The sequence below is a fragment of the Cupressus sempervirens genome, chromosome 11 (assembly GCF_028749045.1).
Source record: "Cupressus sempervirens isolate cs-2001-9-10 chromosome 11, ASM2874904v1, whole genome shotgun sequence".
Lineage (NCBI taxonomy): Eukaryota > Viridiplantae > Streptophyta > Pinopsida > Cupressales > Cupressaceae > Cupressus > Cupressus sempervirens.
The window spans coordinates 514308721-514328905 of NC_143128.1; positions in this window are offsets into that span (position 1 = coordinate 514308721).

Consider the following 20185-nt stretch of genomic DNA (forward strand, 5'->3'; position numbering starts at 1 on the left):
CAAACTAACAACACATCCATCGAACAACTACACTAAACACTGCTAAAAATCAAAGAGAAAAAATATTTACAAATGTACATAGGTGAGCATAACTCACCATTAGACCAGAGCTAAGGAAAAACTTACACAAAGCTGTTCACTAGCTGTGAGAAGAAAGAATGCTTCTTGAACAACAGGTTGTGCCGGCATAGCACAACCCAATACCACTTCCATTTGGCAAACTCATCTTCTTGGTATTTCAGATTGATCATGCACATGAACTTTATCCACCAATCATCACGTCCAAAGAGCCATATTTTAACATAGCATTCTAGGTTTTCCTAGAAATCCTGTGAAGAATTTCCAAGTTCTTTTCCAAAAATACCCTCAAACAAAACTTGCTAAAAAATTCTTAGAGTAGGAATTATATTATTTTCAGCACACCTACTCTTGGGTTCAACACCAACAAAAGGCTTCTCAGAATTCAAAACATTTTCCAGATACAAGTGAGCCTTTCCAAGCATAGAGTTGATCTCAATCAGCACAAATCCATCATCCTTTGCTTCTAATAAATTTGAAAACTCTTTATCTAAATTAGAGGAATTTGAAAGTCTTATACCTAGAGTTTTCATGAGAGCTATTCCTTCCTTGGTTGCTAATAGAAAGCAGGACAACATTTCTTCACTGTGAGATAATGTGTTTGCTGAAACTTTTAATGGTCCTTCGGACTTTCCTTGCAGCATACTTGCTTCAGCATTCTCCAAGCCAAAGAGAAATAAATATTCTTTCCCACATGGAGGTGATTCTTGCATTTTGAAAAGAGGGTTTTCTCTAAAAATGTCATCTTCATGAAACCCCATTGGCAGGTATAGTGGGTTAAGATCATTCCATTCCAACTTATCATCTAGCTCCTCAAACTTTATTTTTGTCTCACTTCCTGATTTGTCCATTACTTGGAGAGTTTCTTCTTTACTCGAGCATGTGAGAGGTTCTTCAATTTGGGAACCTTTCCTATCATGAGTGAGTGTGATTTCCTCTGACTCATGAAGACTGCTTGACTGGGGTCTAACCTTAGGCTACAAATCAGCATTTGAACACCTAATAGGAATGTAGAAGTCATCTTGCTATGACCATTCTTCTTTGGAAGAAGGGAAATGAAATAAAAAGGCTTCATATTCTACCTCTCCATCACCTTGAAAGATGCCTTTCATTCCTTCCTCATGAATCTTTCCTTTGTCATACTGATTTGACATACTTTCTTGATTAATGCTGATTGTTGAAACAACATTAGAAAATTCAATAGAAGAATATTCAAAGATTGGCTAAGAGGTATCCATTGGCAAGCTTGTATTTAACTCATTTTCAGCCAGCTCTTCCTCTATAGGAGGCATACTTAGATGCCTCATAGAATTATCTGATTGGGAAATATGTTTGCTATTATTCTCATTGTGTGAACAACAATAGCCTATTATATTAGAAGGACTATTTTCTTCAGGTGTGACTTCTTGAGAATCTCCATCATCATATTCGACATACAAGTGATATGATCCCATCATATGGTGAAGATTGTTTTTAGATAAAAGAGGTATTATCAAATCCTTTGCATGAAAAATTGATGTAATTTGACAATTAGAAATAGAGGGTGTTGGTTTCACTTTTTTGAAGACAAGCCTTCTTGTCTTGGGTTTTGCCTCCAGATGATATTGTTGTTCATAGAGGCAAACTCTTTTCTATAAAGATTTATTACTTGCATGCTCATTTTTTAATTTCAAATCTGGACCTGAGACTTTTGCAATATTGTCTTGTTGAAACCAACCAGATAAAATTAAATCATCTTCAATTCTTATAGCTTCTTGCTTAGCAATTTCAAAGTCACATACCTTACTTCTTTTGAGATGAAATTTGACTTCTGGATGTAATGCTACAATAAATATTGACAACAGGTTATCTTGGCTGGGTTGATGAATTTGTGGAATCTTTGCCAAGGTTCACAAGAATCGATCCACAAAGCTTCTTATTTCTTCATTTTATCCTTTCTAAATCTTGAAGAGTTGGCATAATAAATCACCCACATTAACTGCTGGTTTAAATCTCACAAGAAATTTATTTTCCAACACATGCCAACCAGTTATGCACCCATCTTCCAAATGTTGAAACCAAACAGTGGCATCATCAACAAGAGATTTAACAAATAGACATACATACACATCTTCTTCCAAAACACCAAGAATCCCGTAGGCTTTTTTGAATGCTTGAATGTGGCTATCTAGATCTTGATCGCTCCTTCCAGCATACTCAGGAAAATATTTCTTTGATCCGACAGGCATGAGTGTGAAATAAGGCAGACCAAAAGGAACAAAATGTGGCTGCCATGATTGAGTTGTAGCCAAGGCCATAATTATACTGGGCTTCTTTTACCAAAAAGATTAGAGTCACCAACCTCCATCCTTAGGGAGGTAACCTTCAGATATCCAAGGAAAGAAAGCACTGAAACTTCACTTTCTTCCCCAGTAGAGTCACCAAAAACTGTTAGTAAACAGTTTTTTCCTTCGAATAGAAATGCAAACAATGACTCAATATGTTTCAAAAGAAGAACAAAATGCACTAACAATTGGATAGATTACCGTTTTATTGATAATCTTCTTCTGAATTGAGAGGTATAGCTCCCTCATAAAAGATATTCAATGAATGTGATATCTGGCTGTGTCTTTAACCTGAAGGCAGGAAGGGTTTTTCACACATTCATCCATCAATATGGAATAAATGAGATCAATAGATTGCTAAACTAGAAATGAATGAAAAACTAGTAAACAGCCACAGGACTATCTACTATGTTTCCATATTACAGAGAAAATTGAGAAAGCTATAAACATCTTTATGCAAAAATGTGAATACATAACCACAAGACTACATATATCACATTAGACAAAGTAATAAAGAACTGCATCTAAAATAGAAATAAAAGGACTCCAAAATCCTTTCAGATCAGAAACACAAATGTATATGATTGTAAAATCTAACACACTTATGTCTCTCTTTATTTCAAAGAGATGATAAAACAATAATAGTACTATTCAATCCCCTTATCACAGTCAATCTGCATAAAACGAAACTGCTTCCTCTATTACAAAATAGAAATCTCTTCTCCCTATAGCAGTAGCTATAGAACTCCTCCCCAGATAAAATAGAACCCTTCTCTTATTATTCTTTGTACTATTTATCTTCTCCTTTTGTCGATTCTTTTTCAGTTTGAATAACTATTTCTTAAAACTGCTCCCAACCTTTCATATTCCAGTGTCCATTATTGAGCGCAAGAGTAATGTATCAAAAAAGATAAACATAATTGTTAATAAACTTTATGATATTTCTTAAATTTGTCCAAACTCCTCTTATGGACACCTGTCACTACAAAAATGAATTGCATGTGCATGTTGGACAGGTGGCGTATGCTGGTTTCAGGTTACTGTCATGATCTTGTAACAGTCATAACTTTTGATCCATTGACAATTTTGCAAAACGGCTTGCAAGAAATTTAGATAACCAAGTTTCCTCAAGCATATCCGAAATTCAACTCAATCCAAGAGTTGGATTAAAATATGTGGGCCCCGTAACATGACTATTTTTTTGACTACAAAACATTTTGCATTTGCTGGTATGTTGATAGATCTGCATACAGTCCATCATAAATTTTGACTTTGATGAAATTTTAAAAGTCGCTTTGGTGAAGATTTAGAAAACTTGATTTTCTACAACATATCAAAAATTGAGAAAAATCTGATGGTTGAATAAAAAGTTATACTCCCCGAATTGTGACTATTACTTTAATGCAGACAGAAATATGTAGTTATAGGCTGTATTAAAACTGACAACAATATATACACCAATACCTGCACCTGAATCTCATATTGAAATTTACTTACTGTACATCTTGTTATCCACCACCACCTTCTAACCTTGGATCTTGGACTTTGAACCTTGAAACAGGATCTGAGCTTGATTTTAAACTTGAGCCACAAATTTGAACTGATGAATTTGAGCCTTTGATCTATGAACTGCATACTTGAAACTATCCATGAGCTTTGCACTTAAGAATGGTGGATTCCTTTCAGGCTTCACCATTTCAAATACACTTTTGAAGTTCTCAGTCTTGATTTAATCATAATGATTCTCAAACTTCTGATTGCCAGGACTGAAACTGGAACTTCAAATAGAACACTGCATTTTGCACTGACTCCAAGATGAACTTGAAGTTGAAGTTGAACTAGCCTGAAACTTCAACTTCGACTTCAACCTCCCCATAAATGAATAGGAATTATGACAAATAGGAGAATGACTAGCCCAATTTTAACATTTTTTGCTAATGATAGAACTTGAAGTTGAAGTTGAACTGGCTAGAAAATTCGACTTCGACTTCGACACTCGAAAATATATTATGAAATCACTGAACTTGAAGTTGAACTAACCTGAAGGTTCAACTTCAACTTCAACTTGGGCACTCGCATGACTTAAATATTTGACGTTAAAACTGAAGAAAAATATAAGTGTAACAAGTTTAAAAGACTGGCTAGGTAACTCTAGAGTTGGCTCATCTAATGACACTTGCCAACTTTCATAGTAGATTCCCTATGTGTCTTTGTTGTCCTCTAGGTTTAGACCTCACATGTTTCTTGGTTCCTTGAGTTAGATTGCTTGCATGATTTTCCCTTGACCTAGATATTACTTTTGACTTTTGGGATTGTTATCTTGTTTGGGACTTGGGACTATCTCCTCAGCATGGTGGGAGTGAACCCTTTTTGGTTTACCGCGGGGTTTAGTGGTAATTATTTTTACTTTTGCCATTGAGATCTGCCAATTTGATGTCATGGCTAGAGTTCCCTTTTCTACATTTACTTTCATTCTATCATTGTTTTCTATGATAGATGGTTATTCCTATTGTATTTTACTTTATTTCATGGTTCATAAAGAGATGATGTAATCTATTTTATAATGTATATTCTTTCAGCCTTTCATACCCTATGACATGTATAGTGGATGATTGTGCATTCTAATTATTTCAAAGTGGCATTCAAGACAATTGTATGTTAATCTTAGACAGGTTTTGAGAAGTGAATGTCTATACACTTAATTCATTTAATTAGTTCATGCCAAATAAGTAACTTATGCAAAGAACATGTAAGTTAAAGCATGTCAAGTAAACAGTGAGAGTTGACTCACTCATGTGCCAAGTCATTCAAGTGCCAAGTAGATAGTATGTCATGAGTGATTAGGGTTTTGATTAAGTAGTGCATACTAAGTCACTCAGATGCCAAATCACAACATTTAAGTCATAGTTAGTCTTGAGCATCAGGGACTTCAGATGCTGAGTAACACAGTTTTGACATAGTTGTTTGTATTGGCACAAACTACTATGCAAACCTTTCTTGAGTCAACTTAAGGATTGATATATGATCTTTTGTTGATAAGGACAAATCTTAAGTATGAATCCCTATGTATTACATGCATCCAATCAAGAAAAGGGAAGGTTTAAGTGGTAATATGGGTGAATCATAGCCATTGATTCATACCCAAATCTATGATAGCTAGGTATTATTAAGGAGGACAAACCCTAAATGTTCTAATTAGAGAGAAGGAGAGTTTGCATGCACAAATATGACATTCATGGTGACCAAGGTATTATGATTTGAGTTTTATTGGAGATTTAGTTATAGGAGAATAGAGGAAGGAAATAATGAACAACATAGAGACATCTAATTAGAAAGGATCAAGTATACATCAGTATAGAGGTGATCTAACATCAAGAAATAAAGTGCTAATCATAGGATCATTTCTATGACATTCTAAAAGATGAATAAGTTAAATCTCTTAATAGAGTAGTTCTAATAGGCTATATTGAAATCCTCTAACAAGGTGCTTACTTAATTGTGAGTTAAAGTCTTTCAATTAGGCACACTTCTTATAGGTTATTGAAATCTTTTAATAGAGTAAGACCTAATAGTCTTTGTAAGCTTTTAATGGGGTAGACCTTTCATAGGGTAGATCATGTTTCATGATTAAATAATGTAACCTTCATTGGATACACTTTATTACTATAGTAGTGAATTTTTTTGGGTGTCATCCCCACCCTAGTTTTACCTTCTCATTGGAGGGTTTATGGGTAATCATATCTTGTGTCATACATGTGTGAATGCTGCCTTGTTTACATGCTTTAGATGTATATAAATTATATGTTATTTTAGTTTAATTGTTAAACTGTGAAATAGATGTATGGTGAATTTTTTATAGGTAAAAGTTTGAAGCATTGATTCACCCTGCTCTCAAAGTTTACCTTTCCAATTGTAATTTCAAAAATTGGTATTAGGGCTTTGTCCTTTGAAATTAAAGCTTTGTAACTTTGAGGAAAGATCTTGGAAATGGAAGTCTATAAATTGGGAAAGATTATTGAGAACCAAGAGATTCAAATACAACTCATTCTACATTAGCTGAATGAAGCAAGAGAAGATCTAAAGAAATCATTGAGAAGAAGGAATGAAATTTCTATTGAGGAGAATGACACACAATACTAAGAGATGGACACCACTAAACTATTTGGAAATGGAAACTCCAATGAATGTGATGCAATAGTTGCAGATCTAATGGAAAAGAATGGAACTCTAGTTGAAGAGATCTGAAATCTTAAGATAGAGCAAGAATCACAAGCCATATTACTATGTGAGGTGACCAAATAGAAAAAGAAAGCTATGGAAGACAAAGTCATGATTGAAGATGATAAAATAGTTTTGACCAAAAAATTGAAGAGAAACCATTAGAAATAAAAAGGATTTCTCACATGAAATTGGAAATAATGAATCAAGTCATGACTGATAATCATTAAATAAACAACAAAGACATTGAGATCACAATAAAGAAGTTGCAAAATGAATAGTTGAGCAATGATCTAAAATTAGAGAAATAGTTTCCTAAAAGTTTCAATAAACTTAGTGAAGCCATAAAGCACTTTGAAAAAATCATGAGATTCCCTAGATATAAAAATAATACATCTAGATTGGGATACACCAGTACTGAAGAAGGAGAATCATCCAAAAGTGCTGAAGAAAGAAGTAACAAAGATAAGAAATCCAAATGTACTTGTTATAATTATGGTAGGAAAGGACAAGATGGTAATGTTTGTAGGAGCAAGACTATAAATTAGAATGTTAAGCTGAAGAGAATGGGTCACTACCATAAGTGCAAAAAACAAGGTCATCAGGCACATGAATGTTGAACCAAGACCATGCACTCTCAAAGATTTGAAGGATGTTGTTATAACTATCAAAAGTATGGACATAGAGCTTTTGAATGCATATCCAAACCCAAGTGGTCATCAAACAAGTAGAAAAAGGTAAAGAACAATGAAAACTTTTATAATTGGGATAATAATACAAGGTATAGTTGTCACTATTGTCAAGAGTATGGACATATTCCTAAAAATTGTATTAGAACACATTTCAGAAGTTACTACAAAAGGTGGTTGAGTAAAATCACATATTTTAGTTATTTGAAGAATAGTCACATAAAAAATATTGTCCAACAAGGTCAAAGGAACCAAGTTGTGAGTTCAAAAAAGATAAAGGAAAGGTAGATATTGAAAATGTCAGAGTTGAGATGAACAAGACATGGAAGAGAAAGGAAGATTGTAACACATCAAGTGTAAAGGGGATCACTTCACCCAATGGGTCAAGTGCATCAAACTAAGAAATCAAGAGGTATGTGGGACTAATATTTAAAAGATATATTCTACATCAGTTCCAAAGATTTAGTTTTGAAAATATTACATATGCATGAATAATTATGCAAAGTTTTGTTAAGAATCAAGAATAAATCTTTTTGTTAGTTTTACATGTTAGTGTCAAGCATGAAAAGTTTCATATGATTGCCAAGTGAAATGTTAGTAGATGTTGAGCTAGAAATTTTTTGTAGTTGAGGCCGAGCTTGTATTGGTTGCTGATGATACCAAAAGATACATAGATTCTAGGTGAGCCAACAATACAATTAAAGCTAAGCTTATAGTTGTATAAGCACTTAGCATTAAATGCAGTATTGTAAGGGCTATTTGATTGATTTCTCCTCATTTAACATCATTCAAATTTAAAGAAGAGTACAAAAAGCTAAAGGCAAACTAGAGAATTTGATCTAAGCATTTGTAGGAAATTTAAAAGGTTGTTCAACATCATTCCAATAGGATTCACAAGGTGTTTAACATGTGCCAAGCTACACAATTTTAAATTCCACAAACCCTAGTTTCATGTAATGGCATCTAGTTCTTCAATAGCCAAAGGTGTAGAGGGTAAAGAGGTTTTAAATGTTCAATTGATAAGTATTGACATCAAGCAACCTACTTTTAGGACTATCCCAAATATATGTTACAAACAAGATATGTCTAGTGCATTATCCATGATAAGACCTCAAGTTTTGATGATTTTGAATGTCAAAAATTGTTACACATGCAAAATTGGAAGCATACGTGATATGGGAATCAGGGAAACATATGAAAAATTATGTGAGAATGGAGGGTTGAAGAAAGATTTTAAAATTGTTGAGAAAAAAGGGTTAACTCGTCCTCTAGATTTCCCCAACGTATTCAAGATAGAGTTTGTAAAAATAGTTTTGAGTAGAATTCATGATAACTTTTAATGGCTAGAAAATGGGCTACTAAAAATTACTAAGAATATTGTTGACACAGTGATAGGGTATCCAACCTAGATTGTCCCAAGACAATGAGAAGTGAAGAAAAGGAAATAATTCAACAAAGAACATGGGCTCTATAGAATAGAAGAGGAATGACAATTGATACCATCATAGATCCTCTAATAGCTTTTGTAGTAAGGGTTACAACACATAGTGCATCCTGCATTGTAGTTGACATGCATTAAAAAATTGTAAAGAAGGATCATACTTATGATCTCATCAAGTTGTTGTAATTGTAACAATTAATTGAGAATTTAGGAGCTATAAGGAAGACCAAAAGCACACAGTGTATTCAAATCTATTCTTGTATGTATTTTCTTTTATGCGTAGAATATGTTTCCTACATTTGGTAAGGTTGCATGGAAGGTGAATAGACCTACTGTAGTTTAAATTAGTGAATTTATTGAGCAGCTAGGAAATAACTTTGAATTTGTCATGACAAGTTATTTTTAAGATTTCAAACAATATATGAAGAAAAGATTTTAAGAATACCAGTCTCACAAGTGGAGAAATATTTTGATCATATTTTCTTCCTAATTGATATTCATTTCACATATGTACTACCAATAATTCCCAAGGTGAGATGGCTTAGGCCATTAAGATATGAAATAAATGTTGATGAGGCCTTTGTAATAATCACAACATTAGTTGCAAAAGAAGTGAATAAAGAAGCCACAACATTTAGAAATTATGACTTGGCCAAGTCAAAAATCATTATGGAATTGAAGACTACTTCAATGATCAATAAAAAGAACTAACTGGTAAATAGATTGAAAGAAAGACTTGGTGAAGGAGCTAAGGAAGAAGAAGCTGAAGATGATGAAGAAGAAGAGGAGACACAAGCTTAAGCACCATTGGCATTGACACAAGGTTAGGGAGAAGACCAAAAATAAGAGGAAGTAGAAACTATAGAAGGTGCTGAAAAAGAAGAAGACAATGAAGTACCTAAAACTATTGAGAAAAAGAGGAAAGCAAAGACTCAATTAGTGAAAAAAAGAAAGGTTGCTAAACCTAATCAGCCCAAACCTACAACACCTACCACAAAGCACTAGAGTCACTGCACAAAAGGCTAAAGAAATAGCCAAGCCTAAGGAGAAGAAAGATGAAACTTAGAATAGACTAAGGAGGAAGTATGTTGTTGAAGCTAAATCTGATGAAGAGAAGACTAAATCAGATGACAACAACAAATTTCAAGTGGTATGTCATAGTCTCTCTTCATATTTAGATAATTTATGTTAGAACATTAGGAACCATGTTACTTTATCAAGTTTGTCTCACATTGAGTTTAATAATCTTTGGAAGATTGAAAACAACCAAGTAGAAGAGGTAGTATATGCCATGATGGTTGTATTTAAAAAGAATCCTCTAGAACTTGCCAACTCCATACCTAAAAGTTTATATCACAAAATTGAGAAAAAATGGAATTATTATTTAGACATTGAAAAAAAAATTAGGGAGATAGTCCTTGCTCAGATTATGCCAGAACTTAATAAGGTTGAAATGTCTAAAGCCATTAAGAAGTATGATGTAAGATTTGTGCCAAAATATAGGGCATTCAACATCTTACAAAACAACAAAGAGGATGTTGTACAAAAGTCCAAACAAATGTGGAGGTTAACATATAGACCATCAACATCTAAAGAAGATGGTTAGTTACCTATTGAGGTAGGAGAAGATGAAGAAGATGATTCTAAACAAGGCACAATTAAGGGAGACGCATATGAGGAAGAGTAGTAAATATAATAGAGTGTACAAGATACACAAATGCTAAGTACTAGCCCTCGACAAGAGAAAAGTAAAAATATTGAAATTATCAAAGACAAGGATGTTTCTAAGGCTATTTCTTGGAACATCAATCCCCTTATAGAGGATGAATTGAAAAGGATACTTGTCACTTACACTCTCCAGGAAAAACTATGTGACAACCCTGTGCTTGTGAGTGTAGATGAAATTTAGAAGATAGAAACAATAACTATAGGGGAGGAAGTGAAAACATAAGAAACATCCATAATCATTCTTCAATTCAAAAGTGTACAGCCTTCACAACCTATAGTAGTATATCAAAGGAAAGAGATATCAAGTTTCACTATCAGTACACTTATGCAAGACAATCTAGTCTCAATGAATGAACTTGAAACTGAAAATAGAAGGATAAGACAGTTGGAGAAAAAAAGATAGAAAAACCAAAAAATGGTGACACTCAAGGCTAAATAGGTCACATAGATACACCTATACCTCCAACACAAGATCAAGGTGCAAATAGAACTACAAAGGAAGAAAATAACAATACTAAAGGGTCAAGTTTGACACCCAAGCCAAAGGAGCTACTAGCTATTCAAGCACTGGTGACATTACAAAAATCTGGTACTCCTTCTAGTCAAGCTCTTTAGAGGCTAAGCATAGATGCTACACCATTCCAATTCCCAAGGCTAAGTCCTAGCTCATCTAAGGTAGAAGAGGTAACTACTTATCTAAATGATAGCCTAGATGATGTGATTGTATTGCCTGAATTTGATTATGTAACAATCACAATAGAGGAGATGGGTATATTACAAGAGGCCTTAGCAAAGAAGAAAAATCAAGATCTACTAAGAAGGGAGCATAAGTAGAAACAATCTTTGATTGACATCAAAGAAATTTTCCTAAATGCATTCATTCTACCAACTCTAGATGAAACCAATCCTAATATTGAACAATTAACCAATTGAAAGGGTTAGTGACACAGACCTAGATACTAATGTAAAATTAATAGAATGGTCTAAAAGGAAGTTTCAAAATAATGTAAATGAGAAGATATCAAGTGCTATTGTAGTGACACAAGTTGAGCTAGCAACCAAGATGGAGAGTGTGAAGAAGATACTAGAGAACATTTTCTCTTAGTACACCAAACTGTGTCATCCTACACTTTTCACAAAAGAAGCAAGGAATCACATCCTTAGTTTGGAGACCCATATGCAATCATCTAGTGCTACTTTTCAAATGTATCCAACTCAAAGTGAGAAACATGTTAGGAACCTCTTGCAATCCCAGAGTGACTTAGCATTATTACAAGTAGATGAAGCCAATATAAGCGATAAACTAATCAACATCCATTCAACATTGACTCCTCACATGGAGATATTATGTGAAAGGAACTAGGCTATATAGAAATATTTATGAATAAAGACCCAATATTTCTACATTGGATAGCTTAGTACACCTTTTTATCATGCTGGCTATCCAAATCAAGACTTTGGAGATAGCTTGTGATAATTGGGATACAACTCTTAAGTTTATACTTCAGGTCCATAAATATTTTTTGGAAAATTACACTAAATTTAGTGTATAAACCCATTGAAATCAATGTCAGAAAGGGGAAGTAAGAGTAATGAGGGAGAACACAAGTAGAGCAAGCAAGAAGAGGAAAAATATATCTAATACCCAAGGGGGGCTAAGAACAAAGAGGGAGTAAGAGTACAAAAAAAACATTATTTTAGATAGGAATGAAGAAATAATATTAGTTGATGCAAATCTACTCAGTAGGAGAAATATTTTGATATAGAACACAAAACTAAATTAAACTTTCAAGTAGGAGGGAGTTATGAAATTTTGAGATATAAGTCATGTGTTGCAAATTTTTTATATTTTGAAATTTTGTATAGAAGCTAAACAAATATATATGTTATGATCATAAGGATAACATCATTAATGTATGAGAAAGTGTTTTTGGCACTCATCTAAAAGGGGGAGATTTTTAGTCTCAAATTGGTTTTGATAGGTAAGTGTCTATACACTTAAGTCATTTACTTAGTTCATGCCAAACAAGTAACTTATGTCAAGAACAACATGTAAGTTAGAGCATGTCAAGTAAATAGTAAGTTCCAAGTCACTCATGTGTTGAGTGATTCAGGTATTGAGCAAGCAGTGCATGTAAAGTCACTCAAATGCCAAGTGACAATATTGAAGTCATAGTTAGTGTTGAGAATCAAGGAATTTAGATGCCGAGTAACATAGTTTTGACATAGTTGTTTATATTGGCACAAACAACTATGTAAACCATTTTTGAGCTAACTTAAGGATTGATTTATGATCTTTTGTTGATAAGGATGAATATTAAGAATGAATCCCTATGTACCACATGCATCCAATCAAGAAAAGGGAAGATTTAAGTGGAAATATGGGTGAATCATAGCCATTGATTCATATCTAAACCTAAGTCACCTAGGTCTTCTTAAGGAGGAAAAACCCTAAATATTCTAAGGTGAGAAGTCGAGAGAAGGAAAGTTTGCATGCGCAAATAGGACATTCATGGTGACCAATGTATTATGATTTGAGTTACATTGTAGAATTAGTTAAAGGAGAATAGAGGAAGGAAAAAGTGGATAGAAGAGAGATATCTAATCAGAAAGGATCAATTACACATTAACATAGAGGTGACCTAACATCAAGAAATAGAGTGCTAATCATAGGATCATTCTTGAGACATTCTAATAGATGAATCATTTAAATCTCTTAATAGGCTATACTAAAATCCTCTAACAATTTGCTTACTTAATTATGAGTTAAAGTCCTTTAATCAGGCACACTTCTAATAATGTGTTGAAATCCTTTAAGATAGTAAGACCTAATAGTCCTTGTAATCTTTTAACCAGGTAGACCTTTCACATGATAGATCATGTTTCATGATCAAACATTGTAACCTTCATTGGATACACTTGAGTATTGAAGTAGTGAAGATTTGTGGTTGTCACTGCCACCCCAATTTTACCTTTTCATTAGAGGGTTTCTGGCTAATCATATCTTGTGTCATGCATGTGTTAATTGTTACTTGTTTACATACATTAGATGTATATTCTTTATATGATATTTAAGTTTACTTGTTAAAATCTGAGATGGATGTATGGTGAATGTTTTTATGGGTAAAAGTTTGAAGGACTGATTCATACCCCCTCTTAGAGTTTATGTTTCCTATTGTAATTCCAACATTGTATATTATTTAAATGGATTTGTACTTGCAGATATTTTTTAATATGGATGTGCTATATATTGGTTTTAGTATCAATTAAACTTAAAAGTGATTCAACATCATGGGACCCTTAAGAATTGTAATCTATTTTATGGTATTTTTTTATGTGTATGTTATTGCTTCCACTATTTTATAACTATTGGTGTTATGTTATTATCTTTTTAGAAAAAATGTTTGGTAAACCTAGTGAAATTTTAGGTTATTTTCTTCTGGGTTCCCTGGTAGTGTGTTACAACATCCCAATTCATCATGAAAGCACACTCCCCAATCATACTTGATGATGTGACCCAAAATATTGCCTCAATCCATTTTGGAATAATTCCATATAAAAATTATAGATAATAAAATAATGTCTAAGGTAACAAAGGTCTACCATTTTTATTACACCAAGTTCGAACACCAAAAGCCTTCTTAGGCCAACTGGTAAGCATTTCCTATCATATCATTATGCATTGATTATGTGTAACTTCATTTAATTGCAAGAGTTTTAATTTCCATAGGTAGGGGTGCTATTTGTCACCAACACCACAATCTAGTTAACTCCAACCCCAAGCCTTCCAATTTGTTTGCCACCTTATTTCCTTCCAAGTATGTGTATTGAATAGTAAATTCCTTAAAGGAGAAGAAACTTGTATAATAGAACACTTGTCATCTCTCAAGTTTCCTTTAACTACTAATTAGTAGCATCAATAAGAAGATTATAGTTTCCTTCCACCTAGATACCATGATTCCCCAAATAAGTTATGAGTTCAATACCCCTAAAGAATTCCAAGGCTTCCTCTATATTAGATGAGTTAGTGCCAAAGTTGCCAGAATAGACCATAATCAACCCCCTCCCTATTGTGAACAATCTATCCTTCCACCACAATCTCATTCTTAGCCATGCTATCAAAATTGATTTTGAGGTAACAATGATGGGGAGGGGATAAGGTAGCCAATGTCTATTAGCATGGGCTAAAATTTTGGATTTATCAAAATGGTTACCACCTATAGAAGTTTATAATTAGTTTTCACCTAACAATCCCAACAGTACGGAGGTCTATCAAGTTTTTTCCAAGTAAGAACAAAGAAATTTTCATGTGGCTTCTTAATAGTTATAGAAAACAACCCCCTCCACTTGCATTTTTGTCTCCCTAAATTTTTCATTGTTCACTTCCTTCCAAATATTCCATCAAACTAGCCAATGCTTCTCCCAAATACCCAAGAAAGGTTGAACATGCTCAAGTGGGACACCCAAATTTTTGAGACATACATACAAGAGAAAATGGAATCCCTTTTCAGGAGGAAGGGATTCCATTTTCCTCCATCTACTTGTAGACAACCCATCTCTTAGGAAAATGGAATCCATTCCTTCTTAAGATTATCAATAGTGAGGTGGCCCACTAGAAGAAGTTAATTTTAGAGGTGAGTTTTTCAATCCAAACCTTATCCCAATAAAGCTTGGGAGCCAACAAATCAATAGATAGAAGATAAGTAGACAAGAGATAGAATTCCCCTAACTAGTTTCTATCACAAATGAATCTATCATGTGAATGAGTGACTAAGATCCTAAATAGGGTAATAAGGTCATGTAACTCCCTAATTAGAATTAGGTCTAGGGATGTCCCCTTCAATTATGGTTAAGGAATTTCTATTTCCAGGAAGGACTAAAATAATCTTTGATAAAATTATCCAAGTTTTCATTTAATTCATTCTTAAGGTGACATGATTTGGTGAAAATAAGAGGCTTACCCCACATCAACTTATTCTCCTAGAATATGATTTAACTCCCTTCTTAAAAAGCCATTGTAGGCCTCTTTGGAGAAGGTTTGATTTATGATTATATTGTTCCAAATCTTAGAGCCATACAAAAGGTTCATGTCAAAAATATGGGAGGTGAAGGGGGAATTACTAAAGTACTCGACTTTCATTATCAGTTTCCATCCTCCTGAGCCCTAGGCCAAACACTAACCAAAATTATTATTTTAGTGTTTTATTGAGGTCACCCACCTTTCTAACACCCAAGCTTCCCATAGCCATAGGTTTACACACATTAAACCAATTGAATACCCTAATATTAGTTTTTCCTTAAGGTCTACTCCAAAGGAAGTTCCTCTAAATCCTCTTGTGCACTTGAGCCATAGAACTTTAGATTTTAAAAAAATATTTTTCTAAAATGTTTTTACTTTATGTCATCAATTATTTATGTTTAGTTCCACATGCCTATAAAAACCTATTTGTAATAGCATTTTTGGACCCCTTCAAGATTCAAAAGCTACTTTATCCAATTAAAAAATAAGAGAAATAATTGGCATGGACCAAAAATTATTGAAAATATAAACAATATCATGAAAATTTCAAATATAACTATTAAATTTTTATTTTTATTTCATATCATCACTTATGTTTGGAAATTTATAAAAATTTATAGATTAAATGAAGTTATCATTTCCTTCTAGATTATTTATATAGACTATGTATAACACTGAGTATAAAATATCAAAATTATCTATTTACCTATTATTATTTCAATTTGATAGCACTTTTTAAGTTGTGAAGGTTCTTTCAAAAAATGCCTATGCACAATGATGCCCTAGACCCCAGAAAATAACCACACAATGAAAACAATTGTTTCACATATTAAATAGCTGGGACTAATAATAATTTAGTTTTAATAATATTGACTTTCCCTAAAATAATTTATAGAAAATGTAGCTAATCGATTGGGTAGGATATATATAATGATTGGGCAGTTGGACAAAAGGCTGGCACGATGGACATGATGCAGTTCCCATTGAGTAAAATCATGTGTAGCAAAAATGGCTCATAATACATTAACTTATACAAAAAGGAGAACCCACTAGAATAATATGTAATAACTACCCCACTGAATAAAACAATGTCAAACAAGTATGGCATGCGATACATTAAAACTTATAATATCCCTGAAAAGAATTGAATTCAATCTTGGGGAGGGAATTTTTGAGAAAGTTGGATCGTGGGACAATTAAATGCATTAAAATGGCTTCCATGCTTTCTCTCAAAGTGATACAGTAGTTTGTGGATGATGCCTTCCTACGTGGGGAGTCCTTGGTGAGTGAAGCCAGAACCTAGAAGTCAATGCTGGAGATAAATGCGGTGAATGCAGGACAAAAGATTAATTTTGATAAAAGTAAAGTGATGTTGTTTAGCACCCCCCAATTTACATTGAAGGATTGTTAATATCTTAGGATGCAATATAACCAAGTTACCTGATATCTAGGCATCCCATTAACTATGAAAGATGTAAGTAATAACTTTTCAAATGACATTCTAGAGAGGATGGAGGAAAAGTTGATTGGACGGAAAGGGAACAATCTGAGTAGTGTAGGCAAGCTCCAACTACTAATTTCATCCCTCTAGTGATTACTATTGTAATTCATGTCATTTTTCAAAATTACTTAGTGTATGGCTAATAAATTGTAGTAAATACAACGTAACTTTCTTTGGTCTAGAGGAAGTGAGAAGATCAAGCTAAGTTTGGTTAGCTAGGAAATGACTTGTAAACCTAAGTGCAGAGGAGGATTGGGAGTAAGGAAGATAACTGATTTGAAGAATGTGCTTCTTACCAAGATGTGGTTGAATCAAATGAAGGCGGAATCTAACTAGTTTATCATTATAAGAGCTAAGTACCTTAGAAATTTGAAGTTCTCATACTACACTTGGAGAAATGATATCCATATGGGATCTAAGATTTGGGGAAATATTGTGAAGAATAGAACCCTTATGAAGGAGGGTGTTGAGTGGTAGGTGGGGAATGGTAATCAAATTAATTTCTAGGAGGACTCATGGCTTATGGATAAACCATCAATAAAAATGAAGTTTCTGGTTCTTTGGAATCAAATTCAAGATCAAGTGGAGGAATGGTAGCTGATTTTATTAATTTGGGGATAATGTGGAAAAGGTAGAGCTGCATTAGAATGCAATGGTTGGAGCGGAGCTAGTAGATGAACTGAATTCTATATTGGAAGAGTACAGAATCCCAGGAAAGGATCATAACGATGAGTTCATATGGAAGGTTACCTTAATGGGGGAGTTCTCAGTTAAATCTACTTATAAACTAATGTTCAAAAAAACTTTCAAACCTAATGACTAGGGCAAGTTTTGGTTTAACCATTTAATTTCAAAGATTAATATTTTTTGATGGACGACCATCCATGGGAAAATTCTCGCTATAGATAACCTTATGAAGTGAGGATTTCAATTACCAAATAGATGGGACATGTGTAAGAAGGAGGAAGAGAGCATTATCCACTTATTCCTATACTACATTTATGCATCTCATATTTGGGGGAGATGTTTTTAGAAATTGGAGGTGAATTGGGTATTTAATATAGACATGGGGCAATTTGTGGTGAATTGGCATGAACCCTTTACCCACCCCCTCCTTATCAGTTTGTGGAAGGTTATTCTGCCCCATGTTTGTTGAGGTATCCGGAAGGAGAGAAGCAATAAGGTGTTTAGGACCGAGGAGAGAGAAGAGATAGTTATGGTGGAAAGAATATATAAACCAATAATTGAGAACATTAGTTGCAACAAGTGGAGGAAACTAGTGTTCCTCCCTTCTAATCTAGAGCTTAGAGTGGCCGAGAGCTAGAATCTAATGGAGATTGATAATTCAAATCTTTTAGCTAGGAAAAGAACCTGATGGGAACCTCCACCTAATAATTGGGTTAAGCTTACTTTTGATAGTATAGCTAGAAAGGAGGGATCAATGAGTGGAGGAATGGTTAGGGATAGCAAGGGTAGGATGTTGCTTGTGTATTTTGGTCAATTAGGAAAAGTTTCAAACAATACCACGGAGGTGATAACTCTATTTTGTGGTTTAAAATTTGTCATAAGTGTGGGATAGAGGGATGTGGAAATTGAAGGCGATTCTAAAGTCATTATAGAAACTATTAAAGGAAACATGCAAGAGGGATGGACCATCAAACACGTGATAGAAGACATCAAGTATTTGTTATCTCTTCTAATAGGTTTAATTTAAATCACATTTGTTAGGAGGGAAATAGTGTGGCAAATGGTATGGTAGTGTTAGGCTTAAAGGTGGAGAAACTAAGATGTTGGAGGGATTTGAACACATTTCCAAAGTTGGTAAGGGAGTTAGTGAGTCACAAAATGAAAAATGATGAGTCCTAGCTAGATTTTTTGTATTATGTTGTTGAGCTGGAGTAGAGGACAAGCCCTTGATGTACACATGGCAAGGAGTGATGGATTGGGTACAATCAATAATGAATTCACATGGCCTAAGAAATTGAAGTTTGAGAAAAATATTTTTTTAATAATTTCCCTATACACATTCTTATACACTGGGTAGAGAAAAGTTTTAATTTTTAAATGGTTAGAGTGCATTGGAAATGATGGAAATGATTGGGAGAAAGATAGTAATGACCAACACATGATTTCTCTTGCTAATATGAATGCTCCCATTATTACTATTAATTGTGAATATTATCTTTGCCTTAGGGTTTTTCTACCAAAGTTTGAAGTCTTCTTTAGCAACTGTGTTTGGGTTCCAAAGAAGAAGAGAGGAGAGGAAAAATTTTAGAGATGGGTGGTGACTTGATGTGCATTTAGCTGACTATGATTGAGGATAATGTGTGAAATCCCTTGGTGTGGTACTTGCTGAAGGATGGTGGACTTATCTCATTTATGGAGGCACTTAATGGATATGATGAAAATTGCTCCATGCATTTTGTCAACTCTTGGGAGGACTACAGAGTAATGATAAATGGTATCTCATTGCTTATCTTTGAGGAAGTGATTTCTCTGGCAATGGGTTTGGCCATGAAGGGTAGGAAGTGGAAAAAGGGGACTAGGGTGGCTGATGATGTGAGCCTAGAATTCTTGTTTGTGGATGGAGAGGAACCTATTCAACACAGAGGTGGTTTCATGTGGGAGAAGCTTCTTGAACCATGGAATGAGGTGTTCTTGGTTTTGATGAAGTACTTAACCTTGGAAGGAAGTTATGGAGTCTGTTACTACTACCAATTTTTTCTCCTTAATCATTTCCACCACTGGGATTTTTTTTCTATTCCATTTTTTCTATTGCATGATCTAAAGGATTCTATTATGGATGTAAAAGAAAAAAGAGAGAAAGGGGGTAAATTTCACCATTTTACACCAAGGTTTAATATTTATGCTATATCAATTCCACCTTCCCCTAGTCCCCCCTAGGATTTTCGAAGTTGATATCCCTGCCCATCCGGACCCCTAGCCCCAAATTGTCCCCCTTAGGATTATGGCTCCCAATGCCCCCACCCCACAACCTTCAGCTAGTGGAAAGTGAGGGAGCTTGAGGAATTAGAGGAGGAGGGGAGAGGAGGTAGGAAGAGGTTAGGGAGGGTAGAAAAATTTAATGCTAAGAGGAAATTGGAAGTGGAGACATCATAGGAGGAGGAGACTGATTTAGAGGATGAAAGAAAAGGTGAAAAATTTTGGGGTGAGAAGAATGGAGGA